This window comes from Triticum aestivum, chromosome 7B (assembly GCF_018294505.1).
Source record: "Triticum aestivum cultivar Chinese Spring chromosome 7B, IWGSC CS RefSeq v2.1, whole genome shotgun sequence".
Classification (NCBI taxonomy): Eukaryota; Viridiplantae; Streptophyta; class Magnoliopsida; order Poales; family Poaceae; genus Triticum; species Triticum aestivum.
In genome coordinates this window covers 720904657-720917820 of record NC_057813.1, presented here as the reverse complement: position 1 = coordinate 720917820, position 13164 = coordinate 720904657, and positions in this window count along the sequence as shown.

The window sequence follows — 13164 nt, the reverse complement described above, 5'->3', positions numbered from 1 at the left end:
ATGCGGTTCTACGTTCGAGAAAATCTATTTATATATATATGCATAACGTGTACAATTTGTAATATCGTGAAATACCAGCAAACAAAAAAAATTGAATGGAAAATAAATCAAAAAACCCCCCAAATATTTAGTACCGGTTGGTGTTACCAACCGGTACTAATGCCCTATGCGCACCCGGGCCTGGCTCGTGCCACGTGGTGGCACTTTAGCGCCGGTTCGTGATGAACCGGTACTAAAGGGGGGGGGCCTTTAGTCCCCACTCTTTAGTGCCGGTTGGCGAACCGACACTAAAGGCCGTTAGGAACTGGCACTAAAGGCCGGTTCTGCACTAGTGACACTTGCACATTGCATGGAAACCATCCTCCCGTTCCACACCACACAAAGGGCACAAATCATTAAGTTCCAGAGTGCGAGAAAATTTGTTCGCCCAGGTGGCAACGGAATTAGTAACCAGCCTCCATGCAAACACTTGTACCTTAGGGGGAGAAGGGCACCCCCATATGGTCTTCTAGATGGCGCGACGACCATCCGGTGCCATGCTCGATGCGCTCGCCAATGGACGCTTGCGCTCATCCATGGCGAAGCGGTATGCAGATCGAACTGTGAATACACCGGATTTCTTCGGGGCCCAGGCAAGAACGTCCTCAGTGACCCGTGGGGAGGTCCGGATACGAGTGATGGCGTCGACATCAACAGGAAGGAAGTGTTGGTGCAGAAGGTCTAGCCGCCATGCTCCATTAGCATCCAACAGGTCCGCAACGCGACGGAGCCTGCATGTCCCCTGGGGAGTGATAAGCTGTCCCGACGGCTCCCGTGGCAGTGACCGGTCCCTCCAGATGCGGATGTGGGTGCCACTGCCCACCCGCCATATTAACCCCTTCTTCAGGAGCTCCAAGCCATATTGGAATGCTTGCCATGTAGTCGAAGCATTTCCTAGGAAAATCGTGTCCTCCAAACGCCCGTCGGGGTAATATTGAGCTTTTAATACCTGCGAACAAAGACTCTCAGGTTTAGTCAGAAGCCTCCAAGCTTGCCGCGCCAGCAACGCCTGGTTAAACACCCTGAAATCACGAAACCCCAGTCCACCACTGAGTTTGTGCCTTTGAATTTTGGGCCATGCCTGCCAATGAGTTTTGCGCTTTCCCTTGGACGCTCCCCACCAAAAGTTTCTTACCATCCTATTAATATCATCACGCACGGACATTGGAAGTTTAAACACCCCCATCATATAAGTGGAGATGGCTTGCGCGACTGACTTGATCATCGCCTCTTTCCCGGCCAAAGAAAGTGTATCACCCCATGCAATAATTCTTTTAGTGAGCTTTGCTTGCAGATTTTGACACTTCCCTTTCGACATTATACCTTTGGGCGTAGGCAGGCCTAAATATTTTTCTTCAAAGGTAGAGAGTTGAAGTTGCAGTGTGGTGCGCACCGCCTCCTGGCTTGCATCCAGACATGCCTTCCCAAACAACATACTACACTTGGCCGGATTGATAAGTTGTCCCGTCGCCCCTTCATACATCTTTATAATGGACCTCACCTCTTGTGATTGTTGTGCCTCTGCTTTGAAGAAAAGAAGTGTATCGTGGGCAAACAAAAGATGGGAGATTCCGGGGGCACACCGACATACCTTCAAAGATGTGAATTTTCCCTTTTCCTCACCATCCTTTAACAGGACAGACAGACCATCAGCAATAAAGAGGAACAAAAATGGGGACAAAGGGTCAGATTGCCGTAGCCCACGCGATGGTGCGAACGAATCCAAGAGGGTGCCATTAAATTTAACAGTGTATCTAACCGAGGTGAAACAAGCCATAATCCAGTTCACCCATCGGTCAGCGAAACCCAACTTTTGTATCGTCCGCTTCAAGAAAACCCAATCCACCCGGTCATACGCCTTTGAGAGATCCAATTTATATGCGTAAAAACTCCTCGATGGATCCTTCTCCTGCTGAATATGGTGTATACACTCAAATGCAATCAGAACGTTATCTGTTATCATTCTGCCAGGTACAAAGGCACTCTGCTCGGGCGATATGATCTCATCAAGAATGGGCCTCAACCTGTTAACTAAGCACTTGGACACCACCTTATAAATAACATTGCACAAATTGATATGTCGAAAGTCAACCAGTTTTACCTGATTATCAATTTTTGGTATGAGCACTTCATAACTACCCAATTCCTCTGAAACATGCGCGCCGGAAAACCATTCGGTCCGGGGGCTTTGAGAGGGCTAATCTCGAAGAGCGCATCTGCAATCTCCTTATCCGAAAACTTTGCACACAGACTATCATTCATATTATTAGTCACACGGGAATTAATCAAGTCTACCACTTGGTCTGCACACAGTGTTGGGTCTGCAGTAAACAAATTAGTGAAATAATCCATCACCATGCCCGCCAAAGTGGCGCTGTTTTGCTGCACCACTCCCTTGTCATCAACAAGAGAATCAATTCTGTTTTTGCGTGCACGCCAAACCGCCTTGCGATGGAAGAATTTGGTATTTCTGTCGCCCACCCGCAGCCAGTCAATTCTAGAACGCTGCATCCATAACATCTCCTCTCTGTATAGCAGCTCATTCATACAATCAGTAGCTTCCCTACTGCTATGGCACTTAGTAGTACCGCCCGTCCTGAACCCGCGCTGCTGCTAATTCAACCTTATCGTCTCCCGTGCCCGTCCACTTTCCCACCCCCTCCCTTACTCCCTTGCCGGCTCTTCCTCCTCCTGCCGTCGTCGCTGCATTGCCGCCACCATCCTCCCTCCTCCTTCCTCGTTGGTAAGCTACCGCTCTCCTTCCTCTCTCCCTCCTCCTTCTCTCTCCTTTCTCCTCTCTCCTGCTCCTCCCTCCCCCCTCCTCGTCCGGCCGCCCTCCTCCTCTCTCTCCTCCCTCCCTCCCTCCTCCTCCAGGCGCCATGCTCCCTCCTCCTCCTCTCTCCCTCCTCCCTTCCTCCCTCCATCCCTCCTGCCTCCGTTCTTGTAGAATGTAGGTTTTTTCTATTTTTTCCAAATACAATAGAATGTAGAATGTATTTTTTTAGTAAATGTAGGGGTTATAAGATATTTAGTATTGTAGATTATTTGAATAGAATAGAAAATTTTCAATAATGTAGATTATTTGAATAGAATAGAATTTTTTTAGTAATGTAGGGGCAAAAGAACCTAAATATTTAGTTATGTTTGCTGTACAAATGAAATGTTAGGGTTATAAGATGTACTGCAAAAAATTTAGGTACAGAGATTTTTTAGATATGGTTTGGGCATTTAAGATGTACTAGCTTGTCCAACATCGTCTGAGATGGTTTGGGCATATTCAGCGCAGGCCTCCAGAAGCTCCAGTGCATAGCGTACGGCTAAAGCGTGCGGAGAATGTCAAGAGAGGGCGGGGTAGACCGAATTTGACATGGGAGGAGTCCGTTAAGAGAGACCTGAAGGATTGGAGTATCACCAAAGAGCTAGCTATGGACATAGGTGTGTGGAAGCTTGCTATCCGTGTGCACGTAGCAGAAATTCAAAATTTTCCTACGTGTCACCAAGATCTATCTATGGAGAAACCAACAACGAGGGGAAGGAGAGTGCATATACATACCCTTATAGATCGCTAAGCGAAAGCGTTCAAGAGAACGGGGTTGAAGGAGTCGTACTCGTCGTGATCCAAATCACCGGAGATCCTAGTGCCGAACGGACGGCACCTCCACGTTCAACACACGTACATCCCGGTGACGTCTCCCATGCCTTGATCCAGCAAGGAGAGAGGGAGAGGTTGAGGAAGACTCCATCCAGCAGCAGCACAACGGTGTGGTGGTGATGGAGGAGCGTGGCAATCCTGCAGGGCTTCGCCAAGCACCACGGGAGAAGAGGAGAACTTGGGAGAGGGGGAGGGCTGCGCTAGAACTTCGGGTGCGGCTGCCCTCCCACCCCCCCACATATATATAGGGGCAAGGGAGAGGGGGGCCGTCCCCCTCAGATCCAATCTAAGGAGGGGGCGGCGGCCAAGGGGGGGGAGGAGTGACTCCCAAGTCAAGTGGGGGCCCTCCCCCTTTAGGGTTTCCCCTCTCCCATGCGCATGGGCCTTGGGGGGGCTGGTGCCCCTGGCCCATTAAGGCTAGGGCGCTCCCTTATAGCCCATGCTGCTGTATTGGATGTGGTGGAACAATTTCCGGACCTCCGGACCCCTCCGGAATCCTCCGGAACCTTTTGGAAGCTTCCCGGTACAATACCGGAAAAACCCAAACTTTTCCCGGAACCCGAACAACAACTTTCCATATATAAATCTTTACCTCTGGACCATTCCGGAACTCCTCGTGACATTCAGGATCTCATCCGGGACTCCAAACAACATTCGGTAACCACATGCAAACTTCCTTTATAACCCTAGCGTCATCGAACCTTAAGTGTGTAGACCCTACGGGTTCGGGAACCATGCAGACATGACCGAGACGTTCTCCGGTCAATAACCAACAGCGGGATCTGGATACCCATGTTGACTCCCACATGTTTCACGATGATCTCATTGGATGAACCACGATGTCAAGTACTCAATCAATCCCGTATACAATTCCCTTTGTCTCGCGGTATTGTACTTGCCCGAGATTCGATCGTTGGTATCCCGATACCTTGTTCAATCTTGTTACCGACAAGTCTCTGAAGGAAATATGCCCTAGAGGCAATAATAAAGTTATTATTTATTTCCTCATATCATGATAAATGTTTATTATTCATGCTAGAATTGTATTAACCGGAAACATAATACATGTGTGAATACATAGACAAACATAGTGTCACTAGTATGCCTCTACTTGACGAGCTCGTTTATCAAAGATGGTTATGTTTCCTAGCCATGGACAAAAGAGTTGTCATTTGATTAACGGGATCACATCATTCTGAGAATGATGTGATTGACTTGACCCATTCCGTTAGCTTAGCACTTGATCGTTTAGTATGTTGCTATTGCTTTCTTCATGACTTATACATGTTCCTATGACTATTAGATTATGCAACTCCCGTTTACCGGAGGAACACTTTGTGTGCTACCAAACATCACAACGTAACTGGGTGATTATGAAGGAGCTCTACAGGGGTCTCCGAAGGTACATGTTGGGTTGGCGTATTTCGAGATTAGGATTTGTCACTCCGATTGTCAGAGAGGTATCTCTGGGCCCACTCGGTAATGCACATCACTCTAAGCCTTGCAAGCATTGCAACTAATTAGTTAGTTGCGGGATGATGTATTACAGAACGAGTAAAGAGACTTGCCGGTAACGAGATTGAACTAGGTATTGAGATACCGACGATCGAATCTCGGGCAACTAACATACCGATGACAAAGGGAACAACGTATGTTGTTATGCGGTCTGACCGATAAAGATCTTCGTAGAATATGTGGGAGCCAATATGAGCATCCAGGTTCCGCTATTGGTTATTGACCGGAGACGTGTCTCGGTCATGTCTACATAGTTCTCGAACCCGTAGGGTCCGCACGCTTAAGGTTTCGATGACAGTTATATTATGAGTTTATGAGTTTTGATGTACCGAAGGAGTTCGGAGTCCCAGATGAGATCAGGGACATGACGAGGAGTCCCGAAATAGTCGAGAAGTAAAGATCGATATATTGGACGACTATATTCGGAGTTCGGAAAGGTTTCGAGTGATTCGGGTATTTTTCGGAGTACCGGAGAGTTACGGGAATTCGCCGGAGAGTATATGGGCCTTATTGGGCTTTAGGGGAAAGAGAGAGGAGAGGCTGGGCGCCCCCCCAGGGCCTAGTCCGAATTGGACTAGGGGGAGGGGCTGCTCCCCCTCCTTCCTTCTCTTCTCTTCCCCCTTTCCTTGACTCCTACTCCTACTACTTGGAAGGGGGGGAATCCTACTCCCGGTGGGAGTAGGACTCCTCCTTGGTGCGCCCTCCTTGGCCGGCCGCCCCCCCCCTTGGCTCCTTTATATACGGGGGCAGGGGGGCACCCCATGACACACAAGTTGATCTACGTGATCGTTCCTTAGCCGTGTGCGGTGCCCCCCTCCACCATATTCCACCTCGGTCATATCGTCGCGGAGTTTAGGCGAAGCCCTGCGCTGGTAGAACATCATCATCGTCACCACGTCGTCGTGCTGACGGAACTCATCCCCGACACTTTGGTGGATCGAAGTCCGGGGATCGTCATCGAGCTGAACGTCTGCTGAACTCGGAGGTGCCGTACGTTCGGTACTTGGATCGGTCGGATCGTGAAGACGTACGACTACATCAACCGCGTTGTCATAACGCTTCCGCTTACGGTCTACGAGGGTACGTGGACATTACTCTCCCCTCTCGTTGCTATGCATCACCATGATCTTGCGTGTGCGTAGGAATTTTTTTGAAATTACTACGTTCCCCAACAGTGGCATCCGAGCCTGGTTTTATGCGTAGATGTCATATGCACGAGTAGAACACAAGTGAGTTGTGGGCGATACAAGTCATACTGCTTACCAGCATGTCATACTTTGGCTCAGCGGTATTGTGAGATGAAGCGGCCCGGACCGACATGATGCGTACGCTTACGCGAGACTGGTTTCACCGTTACGAGCACTCGTGCTTAAAGGTGACTGGCGGGTGTCTGTCTCTCTCACTTTAGCTGAACCGAGTGTGGCTACACCTGGTCCTTGCGAAGGTTAAAACAACATTAACTTGACGAACTATCATTGTGGTTTTGATGCGTAGGTAAGAACGGTTCTTGCTAAAGCCCGTAGCAGCCACGTAAAATTTGCAACAACAAAGTAGAGGACGTCTAACTTGTTTTTGTAGGGCATGTTGTGATGTGATATGGTCAAGACGTGATGCTATATTTTGTTGTATGAGATGATCATGTTTTGTAACCGAAGTTATCGGCAACTGGCAGGAGCCATATGGTTGTCGCTTTATTGTATGAAATGCAAACGCCCTGTAATTGCTTTACTTTATCACTAAGCGGTAGCGATAGTCGTAGAAGCAATAGATGGCGTAACGACAACGATGCTACGATGGAGAACAAGGTGTCACGCCGGTGATGATGGTGATCACGACGGTACTTCGAAGATGGAGATCACAAGCACAAGATGATGATGGCCATATCATATCACTTATATTGATTTCATGTGATGTTTATCCTTTATGCATCTTATCTTGCTTTGATTGACGGTAGCATTATAAGATGATCCCTCACTAAATTATCATAGTAAAAGTGTTCTCCCTGAGTGTGCACCGTTGCGAAAGTTCTTCGTGCTCAGACATCATGTGATGATCGGGTGTGATAGGCTCTACGTTCAAATACAACGGGTGCAAAATAGTTGCACACGCGGAATACTCAGGTTAAACTTGACGAGCCTAGCATATAACAGATATAGCCTCAGAACACGGAGACCGAAAGGTCGAGCGTGAATCATATAGTAGATATGATCAATATATTGATGTTCACCGTTGAAACTACTCCATCTCACGTGATGATCGGACATGGTGTAGTTGATATGGATCACGTAATCACTTAGAGGATTAGAGGGATGTCTATCTAAGTGGGAGTTCTTAAGTAATATGATTAATTGAACTTTAATTTATCATGAACTTAGTCCTGGTAGTATTTTGCAAATTATGTTGTAGATCAATAGCTTGCGTTGTTGCTTTCATATGTTTATTTTGATATGTTCCTAGAGAAAATTGTATTGAAAGATGTTAGTAGCAATGATGCGGATTGGATCCGTGATCTGAGGTTTATCCCCATTGCTGCACAGAACAATTATGTCCTTAATGCACGGCTAAGTGACAAACCTATTGCAGGAGCAGATGCAGACGTTATGAACGTTTGGCTAGCTCAATATGATGACTACTTGATAGTTTAAGTGCACCATGCTTAACGGCTTAGAATCGGGACTTCAAAGACGTTTTGAACGTCATGGACCATATGAGATGTTCCAGGAGTTGAAGTTAATATTTCAAGCAAATACCCGAGTTGAGAGATATGAAGTCTCCAACAAGTTCTATAGCTAAAAGATGGAGGAGAATCGCTCAACTAGTGAGCATGTGCTCAGATTGTCTGGGTACTACAATCGCTTGAATCAAGTGGGAGTTAATCTTCCAGATAAGATAGTGATTGACAGAATTCTCTAGTCACCACCACCAAGTTAGTAGAACTTCGTGATGAACTATAATATACAAGGGATGATGAAAACAATTCCCAAGCTCTTCGCGATGCAAAAATCGGTGAAGGTAGAAATCAAAGAAAAACATCAAAGTGTTGATGATGGACAAGATCACTAGTTTCAAGAAAAGGGCAAAGGGAAGAAGGGGAACTTCAAGAAGAACAGCAAGCAAGTTGCTGCTCAAGTGAAGAAGCCCAAGTCTGGACCTAAGCCTAAGACTAAGTGATTCTACTGCAAAGGGACAGGTCACTGGAAGTGGAACTACCCCAAGTATTTGGCGGATAAGAAGGATGGCAAAGTGAACATAGGTGTATTTGATATACACGTTATTGATGTATACTTTACTAGTGTTTATAGCAACCCCTTGGTATTTGATACTGGTTCAGTTGCTGAGAGTAGTAACTCGAAACGGGAGTTGCAGAATAAACAGAAACTAGTTGAGGGTGAGGTGACGATGTGTGTTGGAAGTAGTTCCAAGATTGATATGATCATCATCGCACACTCCCTATACTTTCGGGATTAGTGTTGAACCTAAATAAATGTTATTTGGTGTTTACGTTGAGCATGAATGTGATTTGATCATATTTATTGCAATACGGTTATTCATGTAAGTTAGAGAATAATTGTTGTTCTGTTTACATGAATAAAACCTTCTATGGTCATACACCCAATGAAAATGGTTTGTTGGATCTCGATCGTGTGATACACATATTCATAATATTGAAGCCAAAAGATGTAAAGTAAATAATGATAGTGCAACTTATTTGTGGCACTGCCGTTTAGGTCATATTGGTGTAAAGCGCATGAAGAAACTCCAAGCTGATGGGCTTTTGGAATCACTTGATTATTAATCACTTGATGCTTGCGAACAATGCCTCATGGGCAAGATGACTAAGACTCCGTTATCTGGAACAATGGAGCGAGCAACAGATTTGTTGGAAATAATACATACTGATGTATGAGATCCAATGAGTGTTGATGCTCGTGACAAGTATCGTTATTTTCTGACCTTCACAGATGATTTGAGCAGATATGGGTATATCTACTTAATGAATCACAAGTCTGAAACATTTGAAAAGTTCAAAGAATTTCAGAGTGAAGTGGAGAATCATTGTAATAAGAAAATAAAGTTTCTGTGATTTTATCGCAGAGACAAATATTTGAGTTACGAGTTTGGTCTTCAATTAAAACAATGTGGAATAGTTTCACAAACTCACGCCACCTGGAACACCACAATGTAATGGTGTGTCCGAATGTCGTAATCGTACTTTACTAGATATGGTGCAATCTATGATGTCTCTTATCAGTTTACCACTATCATTTTGGGGTTATGCATTAGAGACAGCTGCATTCACGTTTAATAGGGCACCATCTAAATCCATTGAGACGACACCGTATGAACTATGGTTTAGCAGTAAACCTAAGCTGTCGTTTCTTAAAGTTTGGAGTTGCGATGCTTATATGAAAAAGGTTTTCAACCTGATAAGCTCGAACCCAAATCGGAGAAGTGTGTCTTCATAGAATACCCAAAGGAAACTGTTGGGTACTCCTTCTATCACAGATCCAAAGGCAAGACATTCGTTGCTAAGAATGGATCCTTTCTAGAGAAGGAGTTTCTCTCAAAAGAAGTGAGTGGGAGGAAAGTAGAACTTGATGAGGTAATTGTACCTTCTCCCAAATTGGAAAGTTGTTCATCACAGAAATCAGTTCCAGTGATTGCTACACCGATTAGCGAGGAAGCTAATGATGATGATCATGAAACTTCAAATCAAGTTACTACAGAACCTCGTAGGTATTCCAGAGTACGGTCCGCACTAGAGTGGTACGGTAATCCTATTCTGGAAGTCATGTTGCTAGACCATGATGAACCTATGAACTATGAGGAAGCGATGATGAACCCAGATTCCGCAAAATGGCTTGAGGCCATGAAATCTGAGATGGGATCCATGTATGAGAACAAAGTGTGGACTTTGGTGGAGTTGCCCGATGATCGGCAAGCCATATTGTATAAATGGATCTTCAAGAGGAAGATAGATGCTGATAGTAGTGTTACTATCTACAAAGCTCGACTTGTCGCAAAAAGATTTTTTCGACAAGTTCAAGGTGTTGAATACGAGGAGATTTTCTCACTCATATCGATGCTTAAGTCTGTCCGAATCATGTTAGCAATCGCCACATTTTATGAAATCTGGCAAAAGGATGTCAAAACTGCACTCCTTAATGGATTTATTATAGAAGAGTTCTATATGATGCAACCAGAAGGTTTTGTCAATCCTAAAGGTGCTAACAAAGTGTGCAAGCTTCAGCGATCCATCACTAGACTGGTGCAAGCAACTCAGAGTTGGAATATATGCTTTGATGAGTTGATCAAAGCATATGGTTTTATACAGACTTTTTGAGAAGCCTGTATTTACAAGAAAGTGAGTGGGAGCTCTGTAGCATTTCTAATATTATATGTGGATGACATATTGTTGATTGGAAATGATATAGAAATTTTGGATAGCATGAAAGGATACTTGAATAAGAGTTTTTCAAAGCAAGACCTCGTTGAAGCTGCTTACACATTGAGCATCAAGATCTATATAGATAGATCAAGACGCTTGATAAGATTTTTCAATGAGTACATACCTTGATAATTTTTTTGAAATAGTTCAAAATGGAACAGTCAAAGAAGGAGTTCTTGCCTGTGTTGCAAGGTGTGAAGTTGAGTAAGACTCAAGACCTGACCATGGCAGAAAATAGAAAGAGAATAGAAAGTCATTCCCTATGCCTCAGTCATAGGTTCTATAAAGTATGCTATGCTGTGAACCAGACCTATTGTATACCTTGCTCTGTGTTTGGAAAAGGAATACAATTTTGATCTAATAGTAGATCACTGGACAGCAGTCAAGAATATCTTTAGCGAGGACTAAGGAAATACTTCTCGATTATGGAGGTGATAAAAGAGCCCGTCGTAAAGAGTTACATCGGTGCAAGCTTTTACACCGATCCAGATGACTCTAAGTCTCAATCTGGATACATATTAAAAGTGGGAGCAATTAGCTAGAGTAGCTCCATGCAGAGCATTGTAGACATAGAATATTTGCAAAATACACACGGCTCTGAATGTGACAGACCCGTTGACTAAACTTCTCTCACGAGCAAAACATGATCATACCTTAGTACTCTTTTGGGTATTAATCACATAGCGATGTGAACTAGATTATTGACTCTAGTAAACCCTTTGGGTGTTGATCACATGACGATGTGAACTATGGGTATTAATCACATACAGATGTGAATATTGGTGTTAAATCACATGGCGATGTGAACTAGATTATTGACTCTAGTGCAAGTGGGAGACTGAAGGAAATATGCCCTAGAGGTAATAATAAAGTTATTATTTATTTCCTCATATCATGATAAATGTTTATTATTCATGCTAGAATTGTATTAACCGGAAACATAATACATGTGTGAATACATAGACAAACATAGTGTCACTAGTATGCCTCTACTTGACTAGCTCGTTTATCAAAGATGGTTATGTTTCCTAGCCATGGACAAAACAGTTGTCATTTGATTAACGGGATCACATCATTGGGAGAATGATGTGATTGACTTGACCCATTCCGTTAGCTTAGCACTTGATCGTTTAGTATGTTGCTATTGCTTTCTTCATGACTTATACATGTTCCTATGACTATGAGATTATGCAACTCCCGTTTACCGGAGGAACACTTTGTGTGCTACCAAACGTCACAACATAACTGGGTGATTATAAAGGAGCTCTACAGGTGTCTCCGAAGGTACATGTTGGGTTGGCGTATTTCAAGATTAGGATTTGTCACTCCGATTGTCGGAGAGGTATCTCTGGGCCCACTCGGTAATGCACATCACTATAAGCCTTGCAAGCATTGCAACTAATTAGTTAGTTGCGGGATGATGTATTACGGAACAAGTAAAGAGACTTGCTGGTAACGAGATTGAACTAGGTATTGAGATACCGACGATCGAATCTCGGGCAAGTAACATACCGATGACAAAGGGAACAACGTATGTTGTTATGCCGTCTGACCGATAAAGATCTTCGTAGAATATGTGGGAGCCAATATGAGCATCCAGGTTCCGCTATTGGTTATTGACCAGAGACGTGTCTCGGTCATGTCTACATAGTTCTCGAACCCGTAGGGTTCGCACGCTTAAGGTTTCGATGACAGTTATATTATGAGTTTGTGAGTTTTAATGTACCGAAGGAGTTCGGAGTCCCGGATGAGATCGGAGACATGACGAGGAGTCTCGAAATGGTCGCGACGTAAAGATCGATATATTGGACGACTATATTCGGAGTTCGGAAAGGTTCTGAGTGATTCGGGTATTTTTCGGAGTACCGGAGAGTTACGGGAATTCGCCGGAGAGTATATGGGCCTTATTGGGCTTTAGGGGAAAGAGAGAGGAGAGGCTGGGCGCCCCCCCAAGGCCTAGTCCAAATTGGACTAGGGGGAGGGGCTGCGCCCCCTCCTTCCTTCTCTTCTCTTCCCCCTTTCCTTGACTCCTACTCCTACTACTTGGAAGGGGGGAATCCTACTCCCGGTGGGAGTAGGACTCCTCCTTGGCGCGCCCTCCTTGGCCGGCCACCCCCTCTCCCTTGGCTCCTTTATATACGGGGGCAGGGGGGCATCCCATGACACACAAGTTGATCTACGTGATCGTTCCTTAGCCGTGTGCGGTGCCCCCTCCACCATATTCCACCTCGGTCATATTGTCGCGGAGTTTAGGCGAAGCCCTGCGCCGGTAGAACATCATCATCGTCACCACGCCGTCGTGCTGACGGAACTCATCCCCGACACTTTGCTGGATCGGAGTCCGGGGATCATCATCGAGCTAAACGTGTGCTGAACTCGGAGGTGCCGTACGTTCGGTACTTGGATTGGTCGGATCGTGAAGACGTACGACTACATCAATCGCATTGTCATAACGCTTCCGCTTACGGTCTATGAGGGTACGTGGACATTACTCTCCCCTCTCGTTGCT